This window comes from Rhinopithecus bieti, unplaced genomic scaffold, assembly GCF_001698545.2.
Source record: "Rhinopithecus bieti isolate Rb0 unplaced genomic scaffold, ASM169854v2 scaffold_11944, whole genome shotgun sequence".
Lineage (NCBI taxonomy): Eukaryota > Metazoa > Chordata > Mammalia > Primates > Cercopithecidae > Rhinopithecus > Rhinopithecus bieti.
The window spans coordinates 3282592-3307310 of NW_016807378.1; the positions used below are offsets into that span (position 1 = coordinate 3282592).

At 42.4% G+C, this 24719-nt stretch overlaps 1 protein-coding gene across 4 annotated transcripts in view; it reads right to left on the reverse strand.

The window, feature by feature from the left end:
• TEAD1 (TEA domain transcription factor 1) overlaps window positions 1-24719 on the reverse strand; it is a 203569-nt gene that overhangs the window by 84378 nt on the left and 94472 nt on the right. The window lies entirely within an intron of this gene.

The window sequence follows — 24719 nt, forward strand, 5'->3', positions numbered from 1 at the left end:
CTCAGGTGACCTCAGCCTCCTTAAGTGCTGGGATTATAGGTGTGAGCCACCACACCCAGCCGAAATTTATCTTTTTAAGATGTGCCTTTTTATCTGTTTGTATGCTGATACCGAAATGGGTGGTGGCTCACTCATATAAGCAACAAATACAAACAAGGATTTGTCTGGGAATAAACCCACTTCTCTTCTAATCTTTGATTTTTCATATTCACGTTCATATTCATTTTCCTTCTCATTCAAGTTTCTACTGATAGTTAACTCCAGCTAGAATCACAGTCACAAGAGAATGAATGAGCTGCTGTGGCCATGGAAGCCCTGCAATGACAAGAAGCTAACAGTACAAAAGCAGACATCCCCTAAAGGTAGTCAGTGAAAAAAATGACTCAATCTTCTCCAAGTTATATAACCTTCTGGGGAAAGAACGATGCCCAAAAGTATAAACAAAAACCTTTTATCCGTATCCCACCAGGAAACTGAGAAGTCTTAGATAACTTGACTTCAGAAAACCATAATATAATAGGAAAAAACATCCCCAGAAGCTAAGCAGAGAAATGTATCACTAAGATACCATGTGAAATAAAAATCACACATACAAACATAGGTTCTTCTGAGCAGGTCCTATTTATGACTTCAACTTGCTCTAAATACCAAGAACTGAAATTATTTCTAGATATTCCATACAGTAAATGGAAAACCACCATTTCATAGCACTACTGTTGGCTGGTTTTGTATCAGCTCAGCTCCATCCTTGTGAAAAATTCTTTTGGTCAAGAACAAGTCTGAAGCCCACTGCTGTGGCATTCACTCATGTGCTTTACCAGCCTGAGACAATTGTGCTAAATGCTACTTCTCCTTCAAGGCCTCACTTGGATGTCACTCCCTTGGGGAAATCTTTTCTAACTGCCCAACTAGGTTTGGTTGTCTTGCTCTACACCCCCATGGTGGCACGAACTGCACTTCTCCTTCCTAGGATGTACCCAAACTGTAACAGTATTTATAACTTTATAGTTAGTTGTAAAATTTGTGTTTGCTGCCTCACTTCTTCCCAGGTATACTGCATACTTGAAGAGGGGAAGAACTCTGTCTTCTTCCTCAAAGTACCCCTAGCATCTAGCACACTGCTGGGCACAGAGAAAAGAATGAATAAGGAAATAACACAGCCTCTACTGAAAGGAAGTGACCATATCCCCCAGATCTTCCTTAGCAGACTAAAGAACTGGAAACACTGAAGACCAATATCAAAATGTCCTTAGGGAAATCTTGGCTGAGAATTCCAAAGACTCTCTCATCACTGCCTAGAATGTCCTATAGTCATGGCTCTGCCCACCACCTGCCAGTATTGGGACTGTGCAGGACATGGTCATCACCGTAAGGCAAAGGAATCATGAAATCTTGGTGCTAGAAAGTATCCCTGGGTCATCCATGCCCATTCCTGAAAGTCTAAGTTCTCATAAGCCTAAGTCAGCACTTCTAAAATTGAGGAAGTAGCCCATTCTATCTTAGAACATATTTATGAATAAGAAGACCCTTCTTTGGGGGGTCTGCTTTAACTTTCATCCCAGATCCTTCCTGTTCCTCTTAACAAGAAGTCCAGTCCTTTATTTATATAACTGCCTTTCAGATATTACTGGCAGCTCTCAGGTCCTCCTGGAGTTGTACACAAGCTAAACCTTCTGTGTTCCTTTGTTATCTGACAAGCTTTGGAACACTCCCACACACCATCCTGTGACCATCCTTTGTCTGTTTTCCTTTCAAAGCTTGGAGTCCAGAAGTGTGGCAGTGCTCCTGCTACAGCATCAGAGTGAGTTTATTACCTCTCTCATCCTAAATACTCTACCTCTGTTAATGCAGCCAAACACTGCATTAAATTTTTAAGGAGCATAATAAATTATCAATATATGCCAACTTAAACTTCTAGGTCTTTTTCATATGGGTTCCTCTTTGGATAGTCCCTACCCCTGTTTCCAGTCTTTTTAATGCATAGCTGAGATTTTCAGACCTCAAAACAGAACCTTACATTTTTTCTACTCCATTTCATCCCCTTAGATTCAGTCTATCATTCCTGCCTGCAAGATCTTCTCAGATCCTGCTTCTGTGACTGAACCCTTTTACCACAGGAAAAGGACCTCTAAATTCAGTTTTGAGGATTGCTTTTCCAAGCATTCTCTTTCAAACTTTTGAGAACTACCAATATCCCCTGTAGTGTCATTGCATCTACTTCTCCATCTCTCAGATGGTTGTACAGATTTTGCAATTTGTCTCGAAGGCTTGCTGACAGCAGAGCCCAGCTAGGAGTACCTAATTACCAGAAGCCAGAGCTAAATGACAACGTCTGCAGACAAGCCAAGCATCCTCTAGCCTGGGGCCTCACTGTGCATCCTGTTCAGGGCTATTTGAGTGGCCAAGGTGAAATAGATCCAGGGCTCTGTATTACATACAATTTCGTCTGAACCTTGTCCAGATGACAAAAATGTCGCCTACCCTCAAACTTGCTTATTTTCTGGGAAAACAGATGGAATAGTTTGATGGGTGTGACACAAAACCTATAGAACTAATTTTCAATTTCTTGCAGCACTTGGGGTTGAAAGAATAAAATCAATATCCAAGACAGCCCTATTTGACTCTGTACCACAGCCTATACAAATGGCACCCCTTAAAGTTAAACAGTGTCAACTCATACTTTGACTGAAGTACAATCATGTACCACATAATGACATTTTGGTCAACAATGAGCTGCATACATGATGGTGGTCCCATAAAATTATAATGGCATGTTTTTAGTGTATCTTTTCTATGTTTAGATACTCAAATACTTACCATTGTGTTACAATGGCCTACAGTATTCAGTACAGTAACACCACACAGGTTTGCAGCCTAGGTGTGTAGTTGGCTATTCCATCTAGGTTTACGTAAGCACACTTGATGATTTTCTAACAATGACTAAAATCACCTGATGATGTATTTCTCAGAACGTATCCTGTTGTTCAGTGACTTCTAAAAATTATGACTTCAACAGGTCCTTAACTGAGTACTGTGGCCTGGGCATTATGCTGCAGTCATTATTTCATTAAAAGCTCGTCTTAATTCTCATGTCCTTGCTTTTCAGATGAGCAAGCTCACTTTTCAAAAACCCATGTTCTTTCTTTCATCTGTGTTTCAAGCCATGAATAGTAATTATTTCTTTTAAATATTAGAACTACCTGCTTTAAATTATAAAATCTTCCCTGAAACAAGTCTTAGAAACCTAATAAATTCTCTTAAATGCACTAAAATATTGCTTATAAAACTAGTACAATTTCAACCTTCCCCCAAATCAAATGTTTAAATCAGCTAATTCATTGTACATTTTAATTTGGAAATACAGGCTGATCTGTTATCTAGGCCAAATTATTTTTTTAATTACTTGAAATATCAAATATACATAAATCCTTTAAATCAAAAACATTAACACTATGGTTTTAATTCTATTAACATTTTCTATGTTTAATTCTAAATGTTTCCAGAATTAAACTATACTTACCCATTTAAAGAAGTATGCCATGCCAAACAATTCTGGAAGATCTTTTTGGCTGTTTGGGATTGTATATGCATGGTTGATATCAACTAGGTTCTGAAGAGAGTCTTGTCAGTGGCCCTGACATGACATCCTAAGCCCTACCTATATTTCCTTCTTTTTTTATTTTTTTGAGACAGGGTCTCACTTTATCACCCAGGCTGGAGTGTAGTGGCACGATCTCAGCTCACTGCAGCCTCAACCTCTCAGGTTCAAGCGATCCTCTTGCCTTAGCTCCCCAAGTAGCATGGGACTGTGGTAGCTCATGGGGACTACAGGCTTGCTCCACCACACCAGACCAACTTTTGCATTTTTTTGTAGAGACAGGATTTCATTATGTTGCCCAGGCTGGTCTCGAACTCCTAAGCTCAAGCGATCCACCCACTTTGGCCTCCTAAAGTGCTAAAATTATAGGCATGAGCCACTGCACTGGCACCTATGTGTATTTCTACAGCCCTGCCCTCCAAAGGGGTGAGCTTACAGATTCCACAGCCCTGGATTTTAATATGTTACTAAGATGCAGCATTTCCTAAGGGCCAGAAGATAAGCAGCACCATCACTGATGTAACTGAAAGTGGTTCTCCAAGCTACACAGCATAGTCCTGCTGCAGCCATGATCTACACACACACACACACACACACACACACAGAGAGAGAGAGAGAGAGAGAGAGAGAGAGAGAGAGAGGTGCTTGATTCAGTAAACCTGATGCTACAAAAATGACTTTCAATAAAGTTAACTTAAATTATTATTTTCCTAAAACAATCCTGCAGTCACCTAGGGACCGTCTTCCTTTGTGCCTTACACCACACCTGTCTAATGTGTCAGAGAGATATAAAGCTTCTCTGTAACACAAAAATTCCTTTAGAAATGCACAATATGTCACCTCTTTTTTAAGCCTCAGATGCTGTAGTTGTAGCTGCCCTTGTTTTTCCCACTGGCTGCACATAAGCAGCAAGGACAAACACAGCCTGACCTGTCACTTTCACACTGTGATCCTCTCCAGGCACTGTAATCTAGTTTTTATTTCATTTTATTTTTTTTCCCCTAAATAATATAACACAGTTCGAAGTGAGCCCATCATTGGCTTCTCTTACATCTTGGATTGCCATGGAAATTCTTGCTAAAGAGGCAATACAGAGAGAGATCCCAGCAGAAAAGCATGGAGTTTGCACTGTGCCTGCCTTACCAGATAGAAGACCGGTTAACGTTGTTGTGGGCTGTATATATAATGGGATGTGGCCTCAAGGTCATGTTTGAGGCACAGCAAATGAAGGTCTGTGGCTAGAAATTGTAGCCCAGAGACACTCAAGCTTTAACAGTGTAAGAGCCACTTTGTAATTGAATGGAGTCAGGGAGCCACCAAGAAAGAAGCAACAAATGCAGTGCTCCTCTTCCCGGGCCATGGCCAGTCCTAAGGCAAACTCACACCCATGCAGGACTGGACTGCCCTGGGCCTAGGAAGGAGCTCTAGCTTGGCTTCTCTAAGGAAACATCTGCTGGCCCCTTCCCTTCACCGGGAGGGATGCGTGAGGGTTCTCCACCCCCTTCTTCCACATTAAAACAATGAAAATCAGAAAGCTTATTTCCCTTGAATGCTAGACCAAAGCTACATCAAACAAGGGTCTTCCACATACCCCCCACCCCACAAACCCTAACTCAGTCCAGTAGTACTACTAGATTATCGAATGCTTCCTGTGAACACCTTGAACTTTGTACGTGGGTGCACAACTGCTGTCATGGCCTGTACTGTCCTTGCCGATTTCTGCATGTCTGGTTTCTGCCTATCTTCCCAACGCCTCATCCTTCATGAGCCTTCCAGCTGGTGGAGGCCTCCCCTTTCCCTAAACATTCAAAGCCTTTGACCTGGGCTTCTTTGCTGGTAACGCATATCTTTTTCTGCCCTATGTGATATCATTTCAGCACGTGTCATGATTGCAATCAGGTCATAAAGTCCTTGGCAACAAGAACCAATGACAGGAATCTCTTCTCTGCCTCCCTTTCCCAGGTGGCTCAACATTTACGGACCGAGTCATTCTTCAGGTCAGAAAAGAGGCTCCTACATCGCTGTAGTCCCAGTTTGGCACCAGATCATCAACGTAAAGTTAAAAAAAAAAAGGAAAAAGATAACCCAGCGGAAATAAGCAAAGAATAATGTCTTCCACAGGGGACCCACGCCAGCATCAGCACAAAGCATGGGGAGAGTGATTTACAAAGAAACTTCTCAGGCAAGATTCTACAAGACAGTGTTAAACTGCCTTCTAGTCATATGCCCCCACCACTCCTTTCTTTTTTTTTTTTTAATAAGGTCTAGCTCTGCTGCCCAGGCTAGAGTGCAGTGGCATGATCATGGCTCACTATAGCCTTGACCCCCCCGGCTCAAGTGATCCTTCCACCTCAGCCTCCCAAGTAGCTGGGACCACAGGCAGGTACACCATGCCTGGCTAATTCTTAAATTTTTTTTGTAGAGACAGAGGTCTCACTATGTTGCCCAGGCTAGTCTCAAACTCCTGGTCTCAAGTGATCCTCCTCCTGCCTTGGCCTTCCAAAGTGCTGGGATTACAGGTGTGAACCACTGTGCCCAGCCCATGGAGTCCGTTTTTATCAGCTGGGGTTCATCAAAAGGAAAAAAATATTTTAGGATATGAAAGCCAATACCTGGCCAGGCGCGGTGGCTCATGCCTGGGATCCCAGCACTTTGGGAGGCCAAGGTGGGCAGATCACGAGGTCAAGAGATCAAGACCAGCCTGGCCAAGACAGTGAAACCCCGTCTTTACTAAAAATACAAAAATTAGCTGGGCATGGTGGCACATGCCTGTAATCCCAGCTACTTGGGAGGCTGAGGCAGGAGAGTTGCTTGAACCAGGGAGTCAGAGGTTGCAGTGAGCTGAGATCACGCCACAGCACTCTAGCCTGGTGACAGAGCGAGACTCTGTCTAAAAAAAAAAAAAAAGAAAGAAAGAAAGAAAAGAAAGCCAACAACCAAAAGTATAGATGAAGGGGACACTGAGGGAACCACATGTCACTGTCTTGGGAGAGGTCTACAGAACGGGGGTGTTTTATCTCCCCATCCATCCCCCTGAAGATCTAGGAGGTATGTATCTGTGGATACTGCCAGAGGAAGCAGTAAAGAACATTTATTAACCTGTGAGAAGCTACTAATTAACCATTTCTTCTACACTGATGCCATAGCAACTTGTCCCAGCAACAGTAGAAAAGAAAGCCCTACAGAAGCTGGCCAGTCATTCACTGGTCACACATGGACTGTGTGTGGATGGAACACAAACAACATGCTAAAATTATGGGGGTAAGAAGATGCCATCTCAAACTGGGTGCAGTGGCTCACGCCTGTAATCCCAGCACTTTGGGAGGCTGATGCAGGAGGATAACTTGAGCCCAGCAGTTTGAGACCAGCCTGGCTGAGAGTGAGACCCTATCTCTTTAAAAAAAAAAAAAAAAAAAAAAATCAGCCAGGCATGGTGGCATCTGCCTATGGTCCCAGGTACTCAGGAGGCTAAAGCAGGAGGATCGCTTGAACCTAGGGGTTCAAGCATGCAGTGAGCCAAGATCACACTACTGTACTCCAGTCTGAACAAGAGAGTGAGACCCTGTCTAAAAAAAGAAAGAAAAAGAAAATATGCCATCTCTACCTTGGAGGTGCTTATGTCTTGTTTGGAAGAACTCTAACCCATGAGAACTGGTCAGATCACCCTAACATGCGCTCTCACAGGACCCTACACCTCTCGCTCACAGCATGTAGCACGGCTACTGTGTTCCATTTATCTGAATGACTACAAGATGAACATGTGCCCATCCCTCTACTACCAGACAGTGAAGTCTACAGGAGCCTAGAGCACAAACTGGGTTTTGCTCATCACTGTGCACCCAGTGCTGAGAACACAGCAGGTCCTCAGTGGTTACATACTGATGGAGTAAATGACGGAGTGAGAGGGACGGAGAGCCAGAGAGGGAGAAGGGGCACAGGCTAAGATTAGGTGTAAGGACAGGCTCATGAAAAACAGCCTCTGAACCAGTCTCACAGCATGTCCAATGAGAAAGTTCAGACAGCAAGGTCTCGGTTAATCCCCAATATAAATCATTGACCAGAAATCAGCACCAATGTGGAAAATCACCAGAAACGGCCAGGCCACCCATTCAGGGTTGTCAGGGGCTGATACTACTTGTTCCCAAACTAGAAGGACTGACGGCCCTCAGGCGGTAAACAATGGCAATCCCTGGAGAAAATATGTGTCTGCATTCACCCAGGGGCTTATAAAAAACAGCTTTCAGAGAAAGAACATGCAGAGAAAGGCTGTGTTAACTCCTGGTTACTCAGAACTTCTATCTCATATCCCTGCAAGTGTCTGGCGATAACTCAAGTCCCACCTTCTCAGGAGTCTGTATCAGTCAACGGCAGCTGATAACATTATCACGTGCTGACTCCATAGAACTCCTGCATCTTAGAGGAACTGCTTACAAACTACACATTTGCATTGGGTTACAAGAGTCTGAAAGAGATGAGCAAGTAAAAATGTCTAAGGCTGCGTAGTAAATACAACACTGCTATGTTAGATAGAAGTTATTTCTGTTGTAACTATTTCCAGATGAAACATAAATATGAATGAAGTTTTCTTAGTGGCTCACTCTCTATGAGGCAATAAAGAGACGTCACATAATCTTACTTTCTTAATCCTCTAATGAATAGTTTCACTAGCCTTGATACTGTAACTATGCCTCTGATCATTTTTCTTTCTTTCTTTCTTTCTTTTTTAAGACAGTCTCTCGCTCTGTGGCGCAGGCTGGAGTGCAGTGGCGCGATCTTGGCTCACGGCAAGCTCCGCCTCCCAGGCTCACACCATTCTCCTGCCTCAGTCTCCAGAGCAGCTGGGACTACATGGGCCCGCCACCACGCCCGGCTAATTTTTTTGTATTTTTAGTAGAGACAGGGTTTCACCGTGTCCGCCAGGATGGTCTCGATCTCCTGACCTCGTGATCCACCCACCTCGGCCTCCCAAAGTGCTGGGATTACAGGAGTGAGCCATTGTGCCCGGCCAATCATTTTTCTTTCTAATCCATCCTCTACACAGCTACCTAAAACACTGCTCTCAGTTATAAGACCTTCCATGGCTCCTACTGCCCACATCTAAAGGAATAAACTGCTTTAGTATGATGCTCAGTATTGTCCCCACCATCTGACCCCTAACTATTTTTCATGACACACCACCACCACCTTAATTCATTTTACCACCATCAAAATACATATCAAGCTTCCAGTTTCCTGAACCCATCCTGCCATGCTAAGGTATTATAGCTGCAATACCCCTTAAGACCACCAAGGAAAATCTTTCCAGGTCCAGCTCAGATGTCTCCTCCACGAAACCTCACCTGACACGTGCCTGAAACATGTGCTAGACGTGAAGTGTATGGAGAGGGGTAAGCCAGGGAGCCAGGTGCCCAGAGCTCACTTCACCAGACCAGTGACTGGGAAACACCGTAATATTATAAAGTGACACAAAATGTGCTACGAGTTAAAAACAAATCACTTAGTATACGAGGGGAATGATGGCTTGACTCTTAACTAGGCAAGCAGCATGAGATTCACCATTCTTTCCTGGTCTCATAGTTCCTTACTTCATGTGTCAGGGCACCGCCCACAATCAGACTCTGCTGAGTTCCCTGTGTAACAGACTACAAGCTTCTTCAAGGTACAGTCCATGTCTTCTACATCTTGGTATCCCATACACTTAAAGTGTAGATGAGATTTAATGGAGGCCAGGCATGGTGGCTCACGCCTGTAATCAATCCCAGCACCTTGGGAGGCCAAGGCGGACAGGTCATTTGAGGCCAGGAGTTCGAGACCAGCCTGGCCAACATGGTGAAACCCCATCTCTACTAAAAATACAAAAATTCATTGGACGTGTGGCACACACCTGTAATCCCAGCTACTAGGGAGGCTGAGGCAGGAAAACTGCTTGAACCAAGGGGGCAAAGGCTGCAGTGAGCCAAGATCGCACCACTGCACTCCAGCCTGGGCAACAGAGTCAGACTCTGTCTTAAAAAAAAAAAAAAGAAAAAAAAGAAAGAAAAAAGATGAGATTTAATGGAACCTGAACTTGCTGCCCCCAACTGTGACCTAAATAGACTGCTACCCACAGGCTCTCAGGGGCCCAACATTTCCTGCCACTCATCTTGCAGGCATTTACCTTTTCTTTCACCTCCACATCTAGTTATGTTGCCTTCCTATTCCAACAGGTCCTCATCCACTACAAGCAAAACACAAACTCCTTAGCCTGGTACCTAAAGCTAAGAGCCCACTCCTGTATAAAGGCTCCTCTATTCTAGTACGTGGATCTTCACAGAGTTCCCCAGACCACTGTCATTCTTTTCCAAAGATACCTCCATGCCTTTGTGGAACGACCTATCCTTACATGTTCTTTCTCTTCTCTTTTGCCTGCAAACTCCTATTTGTCCCCGTAAGCCCCACCTGGAACACTTTCTCCCCGATGTCTGCTGGGAGCCATCCAAACTGAGTTAGTCATTTCCTGCTTTGTAACCTCAAGTACTAAGCATGCACCCCTGCTACTGCTGCACTGCCATTACTTATCTACAGACTATTCACCCACCTCCTACGATAGTGACTGCTCCATGGTAAAGCACCTGTCTGGTTCTCTGTGACCCCAGATCTGGTAGCTATTAAGTACGTGCTCAATAAATAATTTTTTTGTTTTGTTTTTTTTTCCTTTTTTTGGAGATGGAGTCTTGCTCTGTCACCCAGTCTGGAGTGCAGTGGCACAATCTCGGCTCACTGCAACCTCTGCCTCCCGGGTTCAGGTGATTCTCCTGCCTCAGCCTCCCAAGCAGCTGGAACTACAGTTGCCCGCCACCATGCCTGGTTAACTTTTTGTATTTTTAGTAGTGACAGGGTTTCACCATGTTGGTCAGGGTGTTCTCAAACTCCTGACCTCAGGTAATCTGCCTGCCTCGGCCTCCCAAAGTGCTGGGATTACAGGCATGAGCTACCGTGCCCGGCCATTTTTTTTTTCTTTTTAAAATAAATTTTATTGCATATATTTGAAGTTTACAAAATAATATTATGAGATACATATAGATAATAAAATGGCTACTATAGTGAAGCAGATTAACATAGCTATCATCGCATATTTTTTGTGTGTGACAAGAATAGCTAAAATCCTCCTAAAAGTGCCTAGTATAATTCTACTAACTATAGTCCTTATGTTGTACATTAGATCTTTAGACTTGGCCATTCCACATATCTGCTACTTTGTATCTTTTGACCTACATATCCATTTCCACTCTCCTCTTCTGGTTCTTAGTATCCTCATTGTTGTCTTTCCTCTACTCTGTATATATACGACTTTTTTTAAAGATTCCACATATAAGTGAGATCATGAAATACTTTTTCTTTCCGTGTCTTGCTCAATAAATGGTTTTAATAAACGAATGAATGAGCTCACCTCTTTTGTACAAAGAAAATCTGAAGATCTAGAAAAAGTTTATGAAAATTAGACAGCACTGCCAGTATCACCTGAAATGTGTAAATCCTTTTAAAGTTGCAACTATTTCAGTGAGAAGTGGCACAATTTTCCAGACCTTTGTTCTGGTCTCTTATGGCCAACACATGCTCGTTGCTTCTTCATGCTCTACACCCATGCCCCTCCCTGCCACTTCCCTAAGCCACAGTCATAGGGACCTGGTCCAAAAAAAAGCTAATCTTAACATTAACCCAAGAAAGTCTTGTTAATGAAAAACTTTGCTAAGAGCACTCTATTTATTAATTATTTGGCCTTAGAGAAGTGTGAAATCCACACATTTGAAGTGCTAAACACTGCTAGTCTCTAATGAAGAATCTTTAATGATACAATGCTGCCGATTTCTGGTTCTTTGACTCAGAGGTATGACTGTTTAGATTTTTCTGAGGAAAATGGACTTATGATTTGTGTGAACTTGGGAAACTTGCTCAACTTCTCTAGACCTCTATTTCCTTACCTGTAAAATGGAAATAACAGCTCCTACTCTGGAGAGCTGCTATATGCGTTAGTAACAGAAAATGGGAAGGCTCCAGCACCTTCAGGGGCTCTAAAATGGTCCTTTAACTATTTTTGAGATGGAGTTTCGCTCTTGTTGCCCAGGCTGGAGTGCAATGGCACGATCTCGGCTCACTGCAGCCTCCGCCTCCTGGGTTCAAGCTGTGCTCCTGCCTCAGCCTCCTAAGTAGCTGGGATTACAGGCATGAGCCTCCATGCCTGGCTAATCTTTTGTTATTTAGTAGAGACAGGGTTTCACCGTGTTGGTCATGCTGGTCTCAAACTCCTGACCTCAGGTGATACACACACCTTGGCCTCCCAAAGTGCTGGGATTATAGCCCTGTGTCACTGCATGTGGCCCAGTTCTCTAACTGTAATGTAATGTCACTGCACCGGGTTTATATGTCTTCACTGCTTGAACTGATATATAAGGTCCTAAAAGGGGTTTAAAAAAGGCTTCCTGTTCAGGACACCATACTACATGGCATCTGGTATAAACCCATGATGCTTCTATTGTTACAATGCTGTTGAAATTGAACATCTTTTCCAATCTTTACATCCTCTTCAATTTTCAAACTGTTATGGTCCTAAAAATTGTTCCCAAGTAAACAGAGCATTTATTGTGATATCTTAACATTAAGAGGGCACTATGCAGGCTACATGCTTGCTACAGTCATCTTTTAATTTGAAATGGATTCTTCAGTGAATAAATAGCAGGAATGAGGTTTTTGCCAGAGGGTAAGTATAGCCAAAATTCTTAAAATTTGTGACAGACTGTAAATTAAAGCCTATGAATAGGTTGGAGGCATTGCATTAAACAGCATGTCCCTCACTGGACGTCCAGTATTTAGTTCTTGTTGTAAAAACGTAACTATCACCAGAAGAATTGTATCAACTTCCGAAGCTGCTATAACAATAGCTACACAAAGGTAAGTCATGCAACCATTAAGTCAAAATGGCATGCTCAGGGACGACTTGCTGCTTAGAAAACATGCTGAAGATACTCCTAAATGTCTAGACACTCAGTAATCTAATAATAATATGGAAAGTATGATGAGAAGCAATGACATTTTTAAAATGCACTCAATTTGAAGAAATTGAAATTTGAGGAATAAGCTAAATGAAACACTATTGCAGGGTTTAGAGATAGTGCGAGGCTATAGAAAGTTGGGCCAAAGCAGGGCATGGTGGCTCACACCTGTAATTCCAGCACTTTTGGAAGGTCAAGGCAGGGGGATCACTTGAGGTCAGGAGTTCGAGACCAGCCTGGCCAACATGGTGAAATCCCATCTCTACTAAAAACACAAAAAATTAGCTGGGCCTGGTGGCATGTGCTTGTAATCTCAGCTAGTCAGGAGGCTGAGGCACGAGAATCGCTTGAACCCAAGAGGCGGAGGTTGCAGTGAGCCCAGAGAGCGCCACTGCACTCCAGCCTGGGCAACAGAGCGAGATACCATCTCAAAATAAAAAGAAAGAAAAAAAAAGCAAGAAAGTTGGGCAATGACATGCACTGTGTATCTACTATGCATAACTATGCAAAGCACTGCGGGTTTTTTTTTTTTTTGAGGCGGGGTCTCACTGTGTTGCCCAGGCTGCAGTACAGTAGTGCGATCATGACTCAGTGCCACCTAGAACTCCTGGTTTCAAGCAATCCTCCCACCTCAGTCTCCCGGGTAGCTAGGACTACAGACGTGTGCCACTATATGCAGTTAATTTATTATTATTATTATTATTATTATTATTATTATTTGTAGAGATGGGGTCTGTGTTGCCCATACTGGTTTTGAACTACTGGCCTCAAGCAATCCTCCTGCTTCAGCCTCACAAAGCACTGGGATTACAGGCATAAGCCACTGCACCTGGCCAAAGCACTGTGCTTATATACCACAGATTTAACCTTCACATCCACCTAATTCTACCTAGCTCAGCATTTTATACATGCTGAAAAACTGCAGTTCAAAGAAGTTAAGAAATTTGCCCAAGTTCCCAAACTAGTTAAGCAGTACAGTCGGGATTTGAACCCAGCTTTGTCTTCCAAGTTCCTTATTCCTTAACATTAGACCAACTGTTAAGCGTTTAATGAGAACAAAATCTTAGATGGGGGCAAAATTCAGCCATGAAATGGACTGAATTGTACACACATCACTTTAAAGTTCTCTAATTTCTCATCCACAATACAGAATAAGGCTTCAACTCTAAGCATCCAAGGCCTACATAATCTGGCCCCAAGGCACTCCCCTCTCCCATTCAATAAAATTCATAGAATATTTTCTATATAAAATGAATTGTGCCAGGCTCTAGAAGAGAAACACGTTGGAATAATACACACTCTCTGCCCTCAGGGAGTTTATGGTCTAGGAAGAGAAAGGAGGCTAGAAGCCAAACAATGGTAATCAAAGACAGAACAATTAGATGGATAGGAGATGTACTGAGGAAGGGCCTGAGACAGGTGCCCAGAGATGTTTCCTCCTAGGGTTGCCATGCTCTGGGTCATTGACCCCACTGCCCTAGCCACATCTGACCTATCTCAAAACTAGCAGCAGCCAGAGGTAACCCCATATCAGCCAGTGACTACAGAGAAAGCAGTGCCTAAGATACATGCCTCCCACTGGAGTTGACCAAGCAAACCAAGAAAATCACCTTTCTCGGTTGAGCTTTAGATTCAGGACAGTCACCTCGTTCTTCTCCTCCTTTTAAATTTCCAGGCTGGGCATGGTGGCTCACACCTATAATCCTAGCACCTTGGGAGGCCAACACAGGAGGATTGCTTGAGGCCAGGAATTCAAGGACAACCTGGTCAACATAGCAAGACCCCGTCTCTAAAAACTAAACTAAACTAAAATAAAATAAATTTCTAATGATCTAGGTAACACATAAACACATTCTGTCTGTAAAATCTTAAAATGTTACATGGGCAAACCAGTTTTTGTCTTTTCTCCTGCCACTCTCTACACACACTTCTGTCTCTAAAAATCCTTATTCCTATCATGTTGGGTGCTATTTCCTTTGTGTGAAATGGCCACTGCCCCCACCCCCACCCCACCAAATATACTTAACAATGATTCCTGAGCTGCCAGGCCTCTGCAGCTGGCACTTCCTCCACTCACTCCCCAGCAGTGGGCTGGGTCTGCCCCTCCCGCTCACCATACTTTGTGCGCACTGCTAGCACAAGCTTGCTACACTGTATTCTGCCTGTTTTTGCTTTTTCCTTGGCAGACTGTGAGCTCTGTGAAGGCAGGACCCACATCCTATTCCCATCTACTCCATTCTCCCAACCTCTGGCCCTGTATGAAGAATGTGCTACTTAATGATATTGCCACTGCTGACTTGAGTCTCTTCCTGAAAGAAAAAATATCTGAATAAGTGACATCATGGCTCATGGGAGGCAGTGACTGTCTTCTTTGAATGGGCAGGCAGAAAGGGAGGGGGAAGTCACAGGAAGACAGAGAAAGCATTGTGCTGGCAGGCACTGGGGATGCAAAGAAGAATGCAACGGGGTCTTGCCTTCAAGGAGCTCACAATCGTGTTGGATGCTTACGGAATGCAGAAATACCCATGAATCTTTCCTCCTCTTGAGCTCCAAGAAATCAAAGAGGAACCCATAAGCACAGCTGAGACAAAGTGGCAACGAAAGAGGATATGCGGCTGTTTTGTTCCCTAGCAGAATGAACCTGGAAAGCTTCTTACTTCAAAGCAAGTCCTTCTTACTTCAAAATTTTGAAGTCCTTCTTACTTCAAAATTAGCTCAATCTTCCCTGTTTTTAATTCTTGTGATCTTCATCAATTTCAGATTTAGTATCCTGCTTCAATTAGCCACTGACAAGAGAGGATAACATTCAGTATTTAATTGAGAAAAACAAATTTTCTAAGAAACACCTCAACTTTTTTACAGGCAGAATAGGTAAGAATGAACTGGACAAACGGAAGACAGATAAGCTAACTCAGGGCCTTATCCTCAGTACCCTCAGTACCTACAGACAGAAGTAATATATACAGTCAACGTAGCTTTATCTGCAAGCTCATCTGCCACACAGAAGTTTGACTTCCCAAAAAAAAAAAAAAAAAAAAAAAAAAAAAAAAAAGGCAGAACCCAAACTACTTATGTGGCTTGGGCTCTGAATGTTGCTTTGTAAAGATATCTCAGAGTGAAATTATCCAGCAAACCCTTGTGTGGATAGAAGGTTCCACAAGTCAACAACCGCTTAAGCAGTTTAAACCAACAAGCAAGATGCCCTCTATTTAAATGCTATGAGTGAATCTATTTTAAGCCTTTAAAAATCCTTTGGGCAGGTGTTTAAGCTGTGTACAGACTGAGTCTGTGGAGGCCCTGGGGGTTGGGGGAGGGCGGGCTCCACTCTCCATGCCGGCAACATTTTGTTCAGACAATCTTCCTGCAGCAGGTCATGTGACAAAGGCCAAATAAACAGCATCTGGGGATTTTCAATTACAGACCTTCGCCCAGCATGCCTGCACTGTAATCTCTACCAGATGAGGCTCAGGCCTCCCTATTTTCAATAATTCACACACTGTGTACACATAACATGACAATAAGGGCATTCATGGTGTGGCCTGATTCGCAGATCAAAGCTAGCAAAGGGCCAGCTGTAAGCATGCTCGGCTGCTGGATGATTCGTGCCTTTCACAGGCTTGGAAAGGCGCTCCACAGGACCTGGCAGGCCGGCCTCTTTCCTGTGTGGTATGCTGAGCAAACTCTGAACATGAGCGAGGCACAGCCCCCTGGGGCAGCCAGAGAGGCGACCAATTCTATGTGCATTTGGGAGTACTGGGAAAGATTCAAACGCCAACCTACTCCACAAGCTGCCTCTTGGATAGACTTCTCTTGGCTAGTACACGATGCATGCAAAAGGCCACCGCTAAAAGGGGCAGGTGGTTCTTGAGACGAAACCTGTTCTACAAAGACAGTATGGTTTCCATACTTAATAAACCCTTAGCCAGGTGCAGGTGCTAGAGTTCACAAATCCACTGGCTGTGCAGTTCCCATTTAGCCATCACACACACGCACACAGACGCAGACACAAACTATGTGGAGGTACATTGTTAATGCATGTTACAGAGCTTTGGATCTGGGAAATGAAAGAGGACACTCTGTTGTTATTACTGAATTCCCTACACATTAACTCAATTAACTCCTGTGCTAGACTAACACTTCTAGCTACTGTGTGTGTGTGTTTGCACACACACAATAGTGCTTTGAATGCATTCAGATTTCTCAAGTCCACAACATTCCAAATGTCTCTTTCCCTGCAGAGAGAGCTGCAACTGGAGAAAATAAGGACATCACTTCCTCATATAAAAATTTCAAGCCCGGCGCAGCGGTTCATGCCTGTAATCCCAGCACTTTTGGACGCCGAGGAGGGTGGATCACTTGAAGTCAGGAGTTCAATATCAGTCCGGCCAAGATGGTGAAACCCGTGTCTACTAAAAATACAAAAATTGGTGTGGTGGGTACCTATAGTCCTAGCTACTTGGGAGGCTGAGGCAGAGAACTGCTTGAACCTGGGAGGCGGAGGTTGCAGCGAGCCGAGATCGTGCCACTGCCCTTCAGCCTCGGCGACGGGCGAGACTCTGTCTCAAAAAAAAAAAATTTCATACCCGTCCATCAGGGCAGGAACCAGGAGAAAGTCGTAATGGTGACTTTCTTGGAGCCAACACATGCTGCTCACCAGCTGTGGGCTGTGTGTCCTTACCCCCTTTTCTCGCTCATTCAGAATGGTTTCCTCTTAATCACAATAATCCCAAAAGTGCTAAAACATATCAATCGTTGGGTGAGCCCGGCCTACAAAGGGCCAGCCGGCCGGCTTTCATGGTCTTGTCCAACAGCAGCTGATACTTCATTCAGTGACAAATCCAATTTAGCAGTTACAAGAGGTTTAGCATCCCTGAAAAAAATATTGGGGTTGATCTGGCACTCTGAAGTCAGCAAATGCTCCACTGCCATATTGTTGCAGAGATTTTTCTGCCGTCATATTTGGATGTCTATAACCAACTGTCTCGCACCTTCCCTACCCCTGCCCTCCAATGATTTGATGCTGGTGGTGACAACAATTTAATCCCTGGATAAAAAAATATAGGCAACAAATCATATGTGGAAACTGACTGAATAATGTGATTTTACCATCATCCCCTCAAACATAAAAAGGGGGAGGAACTGGCTCTCCTTTTCAAACAGGAATTTCTAACACGTTGAAAGAAAAAGCTATGAGGAAAAGGTGATTTTACTCTAACCTCTGGACTCTTAGTTCTTAAGAATAAAAGAGATAAGCAAATGTGTTTTAGCCTTGGATTAAATTTTGTCTTATTAAAACAATGGCAGGACTACCATAAAGACCTTGTAACTAAATTATTTACATTTATTTAAACATTAAAACACTAAAACAAAAAAAGTTTAAGTCACGATGGGTGAAAGTAAGAAACTGGCATAAAGAAAAGTTTTTGAATATTTAATATACATTCTTTACAGATTATATAAATTCAAGTTAAAAGAATTTCCAAAGAAAATAACTTGAATAATTTAGCTATAAAAGGACTTCACAACCAACAAAATGTCATTAATTTACATGGTAAAAGAAAACGGAAATGATCTAATAAGAACATGGGCTGATTATTCCTTTAATATTAGGCTTTGTTGTCAATAGTTGATTATTTACCCCGGCTCCAGTTTTAATGATACCAAAAAAGTGACCACAGAAACATCTGATTTTAAAAAAGAACAAGTTTTCAGTGCCATAAATGAGATGTATGCAATTATGTCTGGCAAGACATCAACAATGAAATATTCATACATGGAGTTATTTCATGTGGTTTTAAAACTTTATTCTTTTCTCTAGATTTTTTAAAACACGAACTGAAAAGAAAAACAAAATCAACAACCAAACCCTGCAGATTTGAAAAGACATTTAGCTTTTGTTAATAACAATCCATTAGATTAATATTTTGTCAATGTCACTTGTCACAGCAAAAGCAGCAGCATTTATAATTTACTCTAAGACTGGTTTAATTAAAATTCAAAAAACCATGACAAAGCTATATTGAATTTCATTTCCCGCACTGTAATTACTTACTTTGTACCTGACTATAAACAGTATTTTATTACATCCACAAAAACGCATTTAAAAGCTAACAGTAATTCATAGACACTGGAAGAACTGAGAGAACAAGTCCTGTCACTTCTACTTTGAATAGAGAGCTACTTTCTACTTCAATGTGACATAAGAAATGAGGATGCATGATCTTTTCCAACCTGAGGGGATCTATGGATCTGCCAACATTACTTTCCCTAACAGCTGGGCTCGGACTCCTTGTGAACACAGATTTGGCAGAGCCAGATCTATGTGCACCCTCCCAAGACCAATAGAAAGGGTCTGACTTGGCTCAAACCCAACAATGAGACAATAGAGGCTGCCAGGCATGATGGATGACTTAAAGGACTTAAAACCACCATTTGCATCCTCCCAGATAAACAATTAGCTAGAAAAAAATTTTTTGTTTTTTTCCTGGAAGCAACTTCCAATGCTGTTAATCTGCCCATCAGAAGAGAGTTAGTTTAGTAAAATTAGAATAAAATTTGAAAATGTCTCAGACAAATGTTCTTAAAATATCTCACTGGAATTAGAAGAAATAAACCATTCATTTTACATTTTTTAAGTTTAGAATTTTAAAAGTTAGAAAAGGCTTTGATGCTTATAACTCTCTCAAAGTTAGTATCAGAAGGTTTTCAATATATTTACTTAGTTCATTTTTCTATTCCCTTGTCCTTCATTTGAAATCCATGTGATTCTTAAGGGCAGTATAATAAAAAAAAAAAATTCACTTACTGAACAAGACAGACAGGCATAAACACGATTTAAGCATGAAAAAAAGGAAACGGCCTTCAGACATGCTTGCTAGACAAAAATCAGTGGTTTTGAAACTGCATACAAGCAATTTTCTGGAGCTCATGAAGACCCAGGAGAGAATGCTTGAGAAACGACAGAGAAATCTCTTAAAAGTCACCCTGCATTTCTCTAGAATGAATTTACAGGACAGGCTAAGAGTATCTCCGGAAGTTCACCAAGCCTCCATTAATAAATGAGGCAGCAGTGTGGTTTCCGTGGCAACAGACTCCTGACTCCAGTAAGCTTAGTGCACAACTGCCAAAGATTTCTCCTCAAATCTCAACTTCCTGTTTCCAGGTACTGACAAAACCAAACATACTTTTAAGCCCAGGGAAACAGCAACAGCGTAGGGGTTTTCAATAGGGATTCTCCTAACAGTGGTTTAGTCAAAAGTGAGGTGGAAGTATTGCAAGACTAGGCAGCTCGATCTTGCTGCAGAGGCTTGGAGAACACTTTTAAAGGGAGCTAAGAGCCCCCTGAGAATGTTCAGTGAGTTAAATATATTTGCTGTAATATTATAATGTGTTATGACAAGCTATATATCACTATAATAGGTTCCCATGATTCACACTCGCTTGTTTTTTTTTTTTTTTTTTTTTTTTTTTTCCCCTTTGCTCTGTGGAAATGATTTGGGGGTTTGGGTCAGCTTGATTCAGAATTCGGCACATGAGGAAAGCTAACTACATTTCTTTAACATATGTAACCTTGAAGTTTATAGGAGAGGTCATGATACATTTTAAAAGAGACCTTCCCAGACTCCTTCATATGAACGGGGAAGTATGGAAAAGTACAGACGCTAGGACTCTGCCATTAGCAGTCACTGACTTTAGGGAAAGTTATTAGCCTTTGTGAGCCTCAGTTTCCCCAAAGGTCTCCTACCCTATAATGCTATGACACCATGATAAGCCCTAGCTACTTTTACATTCCTTCCAAACACATGCAGAGAACACCAGAAAGCGCTGGTGTGCTTCGATTCCCCATCTCCCGTTTCCCTCTAAACACTGAAGGAGCTGAGTTACCAGGGTGCAAACTGAAGGAAGATAGCATATTTCCCAATAAATGCAAGTAGCTGAAAGAAGGGCAGCTACCATGACAGCAGCCTGGAGGAGGCATGTGGAGGGATTCTCAGAAAAGTCAGAGAGAATTCTAAACCAATCCCTCCAAGATCAGCATGAAACAACGTTCCCCATAGTTTCCCTTGGAAAAAAATAATCGAGGAAAACTGTACTTATTCTTTATGCTAAGGCAGCGAACACACTTCCTTATCAGCATCCATCCCCACCATCTCAGGAGCTGTGCTCAGAGCGGAAAGAAAGTCTCTTAAGCCAGTGGCTTGCTAAGCACCGATTATAGGCATGGCTTGGTGGGGACAGCTAAGAAGACCAAAGGAGGGAAAAAAGGCAGCTCTTCTGTATCCACTGAGCTTACACTCTATCTACCCCATGGTGTGTAAGAGACGCAGGTAGGAAAGGAGGCAGAGCCACAGCGGCTATATATTTTTCAGGATTTCCCTTTTAAATTCTGTTCCTTTTCCCCCTTCACCTATGAATAAATCTGGGTCTATGTCCCTCTCTGCATCCATAAAATAATGTAACTTCCCACATGACTCACACATGCACCGCCCTTAGCGTATTTTCATGTTAAAAGGCTTTAGCAGACAGTAACAAATCCCTGACAGCTACAACTGATAACCTGAGACAAGAAAAAGTATTCCATTTCAATTTTCAGACAGGTCTGGCTTGGGAACAAACCAGCTGAGGGACAGGGAGGGTAAATTTCCAGTACAACTCTCCCTGTAAAAGCAATCAAGTTACTACCAATGGAGAACAATCAAATACCCACCAGAACTCTGCAAGCCACTGGGTATCTCATCCCATTCCACTCACAAGGGCCCATAAAGAAAGTCACCACTTGCATATAAACTTCCCTATGAAGTCTATGCCTTAGTTTTCTACCTCAGAGAAAAATGAGAGGCTTCTGATAGCAATAGGGCCCCTCAAGCCTTGAGAGAAGATCTGCAGAGAGTTGGGAGTATCTATTAACACAGACAGCGCTTCCAAACTGCAGGAAGAGCCCACAGCCGAACCCTGGACCTAGGCACCCAGGCTAAGACATAGCCATTTATTTCGTGAAAGTGAAAACGAGTAAAAGTTAAGTGAAAGACTATTATGCAGGAATGATCATCCCCAGTATACGCATTTGGACTGACCTCTCTACAATTCAATTATAGGAGGTTGTATTTACCACCACAACACTGGCTATGGCCTCTTAACTCTCACAAGATTCTCATGGCTTCTTCTGACTCCCCATCCTTACACAGTCATTCCACTGCAAAAACATCCATCTCTCAGACTCATTCACCTTCCACCCTTCTTGCCTTGGCCCTATTTCGTTTCTGGTCTTTTAAAGCTGCCTCCGAACTGTTTTCCTTACTTTCCATCTGTTCCCACTCTCACCCTTCCTTAAGGCTACAACCAGAAGGATCTTTCTCAGATTAATGAGTCTTATCACATTACCTTCAATGTGGGCTTTCTATCATATAGTCCCCTACACCTAGAATGCAAACTCTTGTTGCTGCCTGCAAATTTCTATTCATCTTTTAATATCCAACTGAAACAAAACCTTCCATTACACAAAGTTAGTGATTCCCTGGTTGTACTCCTTATGTTCTGAACCAGCTCTGATAGCCCCCGCCACGTTCTGGCATCACTTCTTTCCCAATCAACGTCTCTACTACTCCCTGAAGTACTACTACATGGCAGGAGCTTTTTCCTGTAATTTCTGTTCCCTCAGTCCCCAAGACACAGCCTAGCACCTGGGACATAATAATTGTTAACTGAATGGATGGGCTAGAAGCATGTGGACAGAGTGGATGCAGTATTTCATGCTGAAGCTCGTGATCTTCAAAGACTTTTGTTTTTGTTTGTTTGTTTTGTTTTCAGATGGAGTTTCACTCTGTCACCCAGGCTGGAGTGCTGTGTCACGCTCTTGACTCACTGCAGCCTCCACCTCCCAGGTTCAAGCAATTCTCCTGTCTCAGCCTCCCGAGTAGCTGGGACTACAGGCATGCATTACCACACCTAGCTAATTTTTGTATTTTTAGTAGAGACGGGGTTTCACTACGTTGGCCAGGCTGATCTCAAACTCCTGACCTCAGGTGATCCACTGGCCTCTGCCTCCCAAAGTGCTGGGATTACAGGCATAAGCCACCATGCCTGGCCCCCAATTTTTTTTTTTAATAAGTTGGAATGAAAAATATTATCTTGAGAAAAAAAAATATTTGGGAATTGTCCCAAGTCTATGAAAACAATGCTCAGAGTTCTTTCCTAAGTTGCTTGTGTGGTGACATGTCTTTTGTCAAAAGAAATTTATAAGTCTGTTTCCCCTGTTTGAGCTACACAGATTTTCTGTTGAGAAACCATTTTATGTCATGTGTGTGGTTTCTCATCTATCCAAGCTTCTTAATTGCAAAATATTATCACTCTATAACCAACAAGCAAACAATGAAAATATCTTTAACTGTACTGCCTGGGCTTAGAGAAACTCTCTTACAGACTTTAATATTAGAGAATCAGAAATGTTTGGCTCTAGAAGACACTTTAGAGATAATTTCATCTAACAGTTTCAGTTTTGCAGATGACAAAATGAAAGCAAAAAGCAGTCAAAAGACATGTACAAGGCTCATTTTAAAACTAATATATAATAAACTTTTGTTTTACATGAACGTTTTACTTAAAATTTTAAAATTTATCTTTAAAGTAATCCCATCATTAACATTTAGTAAACACGTGAAACATGTCTTTAATTTGCTGCCAATATGATTTGAAACCAAAAGTATTCTTAATTAGAGAAAACCAATTCAGATATAATTGGAATTTATATCTCAGAGGCTATTCTGATCACAATTACATAATCAAAACGTAAAGGTTCATTTTCTCCCTTAAAGGATCAGGGGCCTAGAAATATTCTTGGATGCCATGTAGCATCATCTACATTAAGTATTATCCAAGGACAATACAGTGCTCCAAATGCCCCTAAAAACTAGAATCCTATTTGCCACACATTTCTCCTGAGTGTATTACAAGTTTCACAAAAGAAAGTCCCGTATTAACACAGAACCCAGAACTTCTGTTATCAGGATTCACGAGGATGTGTTTTAAGTCATTAAGTGACAGTACTGTCTTCGAAATCTCATATATTAGGCTGGGCACGGTGGCTCACAACTGTAATCCCAGCACTTTGGGACTCCCAGGAGGGCAGATCATCTGAGGTCAGGAGTTCGAGACCAGCCTGGCCAACATGGTGAAACCCCGTCTCTACGAAAAAAACACAAAAAAATTAGTGGGGTTGGTGGTGGGCGCCTATAATCCAGCTACTTGGGAGGCTGAGGCAGGAGAATCACTTGAACTCTGGAGGCAGAGGTTTCACTGAGCTGAGATCACGCCATTGCACTCCAGCCTGGGCAACAAGAGCAAAACTCTATCTCAGAATAAAGAAGAAAGAAGAAGAAGAAAGAAAGAAGAAGGAGGAGGAGGAAAGAGGAAAGAAAAAAGAAGGAAGAAGGAAGAAAGAAGGAAAATGGAAGAAAAAGAGGAAAAAGAAGAAGAGGAAGAAGGAAGAAAGAAGGAAGAAGAAGAAAGGAGGAAGGAGGAAGAAGGAAAAAGAGAAAGAGACAGCAGAGATGCATGAACACAGAGGAAAGGCCATGTGAGGACACAATGAGAAGACGGCCATCTACAAGTCAAGGAGAGAGGCCCCAGGAGTAACTAAACCTGATAATACTTTGATCTCTTGGGCTTCCAGGCTGCAGAACTGGGAGAAAATAAATTTCTGTTGTTTAATCCACCCAGTATTCTATTACGGCAGCCCTACTAGACTAGTATAACCTATCTGTAGCTTCCAAAGAGACTCTAATCTCATTGAGGACAGTAGCCAAAACTGCCTGTCCATTACTAAGGACCCGATGCCTGGCCCAGGGCAGGGGCTCAATGAAAAAATAACAGAAAGCCCTTTTCTTGAGTGTTTGCAGAAATTAATATAATAATAATTTTAAGCACACAGCCTAAGAGTATGATGGGAGTGGCTACTTTTCATATTAATAGTTTAGCGGGCAAAAAAGGAAAAGGGTAACCAATTATACCGTCCCTTCTACTCTAAACAGATTTTTAAATATGCTTGTAGCATAAACTTTCGGACATTATAAGTAGTTAATTTCAAGATAACTATG